This window comes from Micropterus salmoides, unplaced genomic scaffold (genome assembly GCF_014851395.1).
Source record: "Micropterus salmoides isolate LMB-PRFRI ecotype aquatic unplaced genomic scaffold, ASM1485139v1 Ms_hic_scaffold_2, whole genome shotgun sequence".
Taxonomy (NCBI): Eukaryota; Metazoa; Chordata; class Actinopteri; order Centrarchiformes; family Centrarchidae; genus Micropterus; species Micropterus salmoides.
In genome coordinates this window covers 36,949,488-36,956,847 of record NW_024041150.1, presented here as the reverse complement: position 1 = coordinate 36,956,847, position 7,360 = coordinate 36,949,488, and the positions used below count along the sequence as shown (strand labels likewise).

General features: G+C 37.7%; 1 long non-coding RNA gene across 1 annotated transcript; it reads left to right on the top strand.

Moving 5' to 3' along the window:
* The first annotated feature begins 1,331 nt into the window (after positions 1 to 1,331).
* LOC119913260 lies at positions 1,332 to 3,907 on the top strand. Its single transcript, XR_005446420.1, has 4 exons — positions 1,332 to 1,451; positions 1,963 to 2,026; positions 2,765 to 2,802; positions 3,076 to 3,907. It is a non-coding gene; the product is annotated as an uncharacterized LOC119913260 (long non-coding RNA).
* The last annotated feature ends 3,453 nt before the right edge of the window (positions 3,908 to 7,360 follow it).

Here is a 7,360-nt window from a genome sequence, read left to right as displayed (position 1 = left end):
CACAACAGCACTTCTCTGTCATTCTCTGTTATTAATACATTCTTCACAGACAACAGTTTGTTGTACCTGAATTCCCGTTAGTTATTCATTTAGCTGATGCTTTTTATCCAAACGGACTTACAATTTCTATATATGTCATAGGTAACACACAGGTGGATGGATCACAGTGAGGGATTGAACCAAAGGCAGGCATCTTATCCATTGCACCATCACCACCCTTATTCGCTCAGTCTCTCACCAGGACCTATCACTCCATCTATTTACAGACATTATTTGCATCAATCATTATTTGCATTTGCATTATTTGCCTTTAGTATTTGCATGTACTTTGACACATCACAAGGAAGTAGTTGCAATTACTCATTTCATGTTGGACAGAACAGCAGCACATCACACTAAGAGTTGCTTTTTAAATTAAAACATGTTGATTAAATGTTTGAAATCTCATAATTTTCTAATCTTTGAAGTTAAATCGATGTGCAGATTATTTTATGGAGTTAAAAACAACTTCTCTGTGTTGTTTATTAGGCTCATTGCAGTCTAGATAAAAAGGACTTCCATTGTTTTTGGACATTTTGGATTTTTTGTAAAAATGTTCCTGTATTTTTATACTGTATTCAATTTTAGAACAAACATTTGAAGGGAAATTTTGAACTCTGATTTGTACTCCAAGTCAACTATTTATTTTAGATAATTTATTAAGTAAAAGATGATGAAGATTCCACATTTTTATACTTCAGGTAGAAGAAGTACAATTACTTACAGTAGGCGAGTAAATGAAACGCCTTAATTCAGTATTTTACTAATTTAATCAGTAATCTACTTTAAGGATAAAGTACTAGTACTAGTATTAGCTGTTAAAGGTAGGTTATATAAATGTAAAGTAATATTACTTTTTGAAGAAGTAATAAGTAACTAGTAATATATTACAATTTCTGAGTAACTTGCCCAATACTGGTCTCTGTTATAGTGTAAATATGTGTGTGTTACAGGTAAATGATGTGTCTGTTAGTTCCTCTCGTCTTGACTGTACTCCTGACTGAGACGTCTGCTTCACTGTCATCAGTTCAAGTAAGAAAAACAGTAAGGTGGAGCTTCCTGTCAGTCACATTCAAATAACAATGACATTTCTCGTCTCCACAGTGGGTTTGTTCATTATACTGAATAAATATGTAATTCAAATGGCTTTTTCAAATTTAATACTTAAATAACGTGTCAGCAGGGACGGAGCAGGTCTTTTCATGCCCACCTCAGTGGCTCCTGGGCATTGATAAAACAGAAGATTCAGTATTACATGGCTTCAATGTGGTTTTGTGTGTGTGTCTGTGTGTGTGAGTTATTGTGCCCTCAGGCAGCTGGTAAACTGACATCGCTTCACATACCAGAGGAGAGACAGTTTGTCCTTCTGTTAGCAAACACATACCAGGGTGGGTGGATACCAGGAACAGCAGGTATGGTGTCTGTGTTAGTGTGCTGTACTCTTGTTCTTATATCAGGACTTTATTTAAACAAACACCTCTCCAGTGGAGGAGGAAGTATGCAGATCCTTAAGCAAAGTACTAATACCACATTAAAAATACTCTTTTCGAAGTAAACGTCATGCATTGAAAATGTTATGTTGTAGGCCTATCTGACTATTTCATTATGGATTCATCTGCTAAATATTTTATTGTTTGGTTTGTAAACATTTAATAATAGTGAGAAATACTATCACAATTACCCAGAGCCCAAAGTGACACCAGCGAGGGCGGGGCTTGCATGGAAATGGAACCAAAAAATAAAAGAAAAAAGAAGGAATGAATGGATCAATGTACTTTATAAATGGATAATTATTTTAAAATTAAATAAAAAATGCATTACAGTTTGTTGTTTGAATTGCACAACACTTCACTATTCCTTTTTTTTATAAATTTTTTTATTTAACAACTTAAACTAAATCCTTGTGTGTGTTTTGTGTTTCAGGTGGAAAGCTGCACAGCGCCCCCTGTGGAGAGCTCAGGTTCTACATCTGCTCCACCCAAGACAGGTAGGCTAAAGTCTGAAAACAATGTTGGTAATTTACTTTAAGGGACACAAAATCTGTTGAGTATCAGATTAAAAATCAGCTTTACTGCCAAGGAGGTTTACACATACAAGGAATGTGCTTCTGGTATTTTGGTGCATAACAAAAATAGTAAGTAGAAGTTATAAAGAAAGATAAAGCAGGTACTGCAAGAATCACACAGAAATTATAAAACTGACAATAAAATATTTAAAAACAGTATAAAAAGAATAAAGAATATGTACAGTATGTTATTTAAATAACAGTTTGTGCAGTGATGTGCGACATATTTATGTGGGGATGTGTAAAAGTTACCCTGTACTGTGAGGGGTGTATGAGAGTCAGTGGGGGTCCCGGCCTTGTCAAACTCTTAATCGCTGCATGCTTAAAAGGTGGTATTAAGCTGTTTGTAGTTTGTTTCTTCACATTTCATGTCAGTTAAAGAATTCCAGCAGGGACAACTTTTCAGGTAAACCCAACATGTTTTATTAGATGCTGTGGAAACATCAGAGTCTGTCCAATAATTGAAGATGAACAGATCTGGAGCAGTGGCACCTGCTCACTCTAGATCAGTTTCCTGTGACTGCAAATGTATGAAAATAAAATGCAAAGTCCTGATGTGTGATGATTGACAACATGTGAGTATGTTCGTGAATAACACTGTCATTGTGTGTTAACTCAAACATTAAGTGCTTGTTTGTAATCTCCTCTGTTTATCTCCAGCTCCTCTTCTGAAGTTGTCCCCAGCAACAGGAAACCAGGTAACAGTGTACTGGTTGTTGTTGCATCCCAGTACGTATGGCAAAGAAATTACTGTTGGGCCATTTTTTACTTTGGAAATAAAAGTTTGACAAAACAATCAACAACAACTAAAAGTCCACTTACTACCTTTTTACAGATCTTTCCCGCTGGCAGCTTTTGCCAGTCACTAACTGTATGATAGACTGAACACTGGAAACACTTCTTAATATAACACAGAACTATTAAACATCACATAGCAATAACATTTTAATTTTTTTCCCCCTCTGTCTCAGGAATCATGCACGGTCTGAGTCTGTTTGATGTTTTGTGGGGCAACAGCTACTTGCTGGCGGAGGAGATTCAGCACTTGTCCTCCTTCCTCAATGAGCTCTGGTCCGGTCAGCTGACGCAACGCAAATCGTTCCTCAAGACCGACAGACTAAATGCAGCCAATGTAACATTATCATGTAACGAACATGGATTATTTCAACCTTTAGCTGATAAAAAAATATTACTGCAACGTTGCAGAGGGAGTTTACCTGAGTTTCCAGGTTGTTGTGTGATACTGTCTCCTGGACTCGCTCGTTAGTTAGAGAAGTGGTTCTCAAAGAGGGTCCTTGAGGGGGTCCCCAGCAAAAAATCCATCCATAAGTAACACAGACAGAACGTGTGACTATATTGTTAATGGATTTCATACACTTTCTGAAATAAATCATCTAAAAGTCAGAATTCTTGACGAATCAATGAGAATCAATGACTTGATGTTTGCACTGCTGTGAATGTGATATTAATTCCCAGTCTGAGTTGTGGTGTGACTGGGCGGTGATGTAAGCGTCTTGTTTGTTACTATAGACCCTGATGTGTAGTTTACAGGTAGCAGATGATGACACAAGATCACTGATGCTGTACACACTCAAACACTACAGAAGCAGAAACCAGGTGAGACAGACAGGCTGTGTTTACAAAGAGCAGTTTTGGTCTCTAATAAGTAGAATAACATCTAATTAAACTTAAAGTACCCAAAATAAAAGTGCTCTACACACAATGTCTGTACAGTACCCAGGAGCAGATTGGAGCCATATGGCAGAAATTAAAATATTTTATCTGCAACAAAAAAATGGAATGCTTGAAGTGCAGTGTAAAGTTTCCACAGGTAGTGATGGTTTGGGGTGCCATGTCATCTGCTGGTGTTGGTCCACTGTGTTTTCTGAGGTCCAAGATCAACACAGCCGTCTACCAGGCAGTTTTAGAGCACTTCATACTTCCTGCTACTGACCAACTTTATGGAGATGCAGATTTAATTTTCCAACAGGGCTTGGCACCTGCACACAGTGCTAAAGCTACCAGTATCTGGTTTAAGGACCATGGTGCCCCTGTTCTTAGTTGGCCAGCAAACTCGCCTGACCTTAACCCTATAGAAAATCTACGGGGTATTGTGAAGAGGAAGATGTGATACGCCAGACCCAACAATGCAGAAGATCTGAAGGCCACTATCAGAGCAACCTGGGCTCTCATAACACCTGAGCAGTGACACAGACTGATCGACTCCATGCCACGCCGCATTGCTGCAGTAAGTCAGGCAAAAGGAGCCCCAAGAAAATACTGAGTGCTGCTCATACTTTTCATGTTCATACTTTTCAGTTGGCCAACACTTCTAAAAATCCTTTTTTTGTATTGGTCTTCAATAATATTCTAATTTTCGTAGATACTAAATTTGGGGTTTTCATTAGTTGTCTGTTTTAATCATTACAATTAAATTAAATAAACATTTGAAATATATCAGTCTGTGTGGAATGAATGTATACATTATACAAGTTTCACTTTTTGAATTGAATTACTGAAATTAATCAACTTTTTGATGATATTCTAATTATATGACCAGCACCTGTACAGGTGCACATCCACTTACATGCACACATGTATACAGTGCGATGGAACATAATGCCAAGGATGCTGGAATAAATAAGTATTATGTGCAGGTATTATGTACTTGAGGTAGTTGGATTTGTTATACAGTACATACAATATTTAAGCAATAGCTCACAGGCCATGATATACGCTTATTATATCACAGCGTCAGGAGATAGATTTTGGTAACTTGAATTTATATGATAATATGCTTGATACTGTGTGCAGGCAGCCATCAGTGCATAAAATAATAACACTTTAATATTATACCTACCAGAAAGGGCAGAATTGCGTCTCTCCTTGAGCAATACGCTAGTCTTTGAACAGGCTATTGAAACTTAAACTTTGTTGCTGTGTGTGTGTGTTTTCCTGTGTGAGAGAGGGAAATGTTGAATCACGTAATAAGCAATGATTTATCTCTGTCTCTCTCTCACTCACTCACTCATTATTTATTTATCTCTGCCGGTAAAATGCAATCTGTAGCATGTATCAGATCGCATTTTAATTCCAGGTGTAAATGGGGTGTGAGACCCCCACGAAGCTCAGATTATAACTCAAACCCTGTTGTCGCGGAGTGAAACAGATCTGTGCGAAGGAATTCAACGTCATACCCGTTGTATACGCTCATTATATCACTACTACGAACCAATCAGATTGCTTGATTTGAGGTACCCGTTTTATAAGAAAATATAACAATGTGGACAGTATGAACAGCTCTGAAACAGAGAACGAGAGAATGATTAATAAATGATAACTGGTAGCCAGTAAACAGGTGGCTGAATAGAGACAGAGTTACTTGGTTATTGCACAGGAATTGTTCCTGACATAGTGAGTCAGAATTCAGCTGTTCATCAGAGTGATGGCTTGTGGGAAGAGTCTGTTGGTTTTGCCATAGTTAGTCTTTCAAAATAAAACGCTAGTGTTTCAAAACATCGCCTTATTCAAACGGCGTGTTATTAAAGTTATGAAACGTTGCAGTTTGGTTAGGTTTAGCACAAAAAGTACTTGGTTGGCTTTAGGCAACCAAACTACTTGGTGGCTTTAGGCAACAAAACTACTTGGTTAAGGTTAGGAAAAGATCATGGTTTGGCTTAAAATAACTACGTACATCAGTTAACATGTAAGTTAACTAACGTTCCTTACGTCATTTTAGGTCACTTGCCTAAATAAAAACATTTAATGTTGACTTTTTGTTTCCCAGGGGACATGAATCCCGGCCTCCTGGTTCAAAGTTGGGGTTCACGCTCTCCTTCAACCCCAACAACCTCCTCACTCAGTCTTTTCTGTTAAACATCATGTACAAAAACCAACGCTACAGGGCTTCCCACACTACTTTGAACTGTGATGGTAAAGGGATCCCCATTGCGTCACTATATATATATATATATTGTTTGTTTGTTTTTTTTACAACATATTTGTTGTCCAATAAAAATCTTAATGTAGTTTAGGCAGGTTTTCTAGAAAAACACAATCTATACATACACTGGATTGTAGTTTGCATTAATAAACCAGCACCTGGCATTAAATATTCACAAGGTTCATGTTCATCACACTTGTCAGAAGGGAAATTTCTAGGGAAAAATTCAGAATTTAAATAAAAAGACCTTTGTAGCCTCCTTAACCTTGCGGTGAGTAGTTACCAAACACAGTGTAGTAGACAGCTGTTTTTAAAAAGTTCCCAGGGTTGTTTCAAAGTTAGGAAGTACTGCCTTTTCATATTGTGCACCCTCAACATGGAACCCTATGTAAAAGACTCTCCAATTAGAGGTACCGGTGCTACAGATGTCCTTATGTTTCCCATAGGCTGGATTTTTAAGAATATGTATGTGTCTAGAAAAATGTTTCATTATAATGTATTGTCATATGTGTGTCATTATGACTTGCTGTTCTGCTGCCTTTCTTTGCCAGGTCTCCCTTGAAAATGGTATTATATCTCAATGGGCTCTTCCAGATTAAATAAAGGTTAAATAAAATAAAAAAAATACACTGTGTGTGTTTATGGTAATGATAAGCTATATCAGACTTTGGATAGGCACACTATACTTGTTGGTTGAAGTTGGCTTAATTAATTGGAAAATGTAATTATCTTGAGGTTAGTGCACACAGAAAGCTGTCATCATGAAATCTGTTGCAGAACAGCATAATTTTCTCCTGCACTAACAGACTTTAACACATCATAATAAATGCTCATGTCACTATTTATATTCTATAGTGAATGCAGAGAGTATAAATCCTCTGATCCCTACGCTTGCCATAATGCAGGTTGGTGTGACAATAGTGTTACTGTGGATGTAAAACTGAAGCATCCCTGGATAAGTCATCCTAAAAGGATCCTGGAAGTCCCTGAGCATCTGTCAAGTGGTCCTGTTACCTCCTTGAGAACAGCAAGAGGTCCACGAACACCTAAAAACAAAAGACTCCTTAAACCTGATGAGCTTACCTTAAGGAGCCCTGGGAATCCTTGAACATTGCTCAATGAGGCCCTTAGGTTTGCTGCAACTTGTTCTTAGCACCTGCAAATCACCATCATCCAACCTTTAATTGGAGGTTTCTCCACAAGTATCTGACCCCAGGAAGTCTGTTAAGCCCCAGGACCCCTGGTTCCTCTGGAACCTGGATAAAGGTCCCTGGAAATCCTTGGAACTTTAAAAAGACATTCCAGAGTCTCCT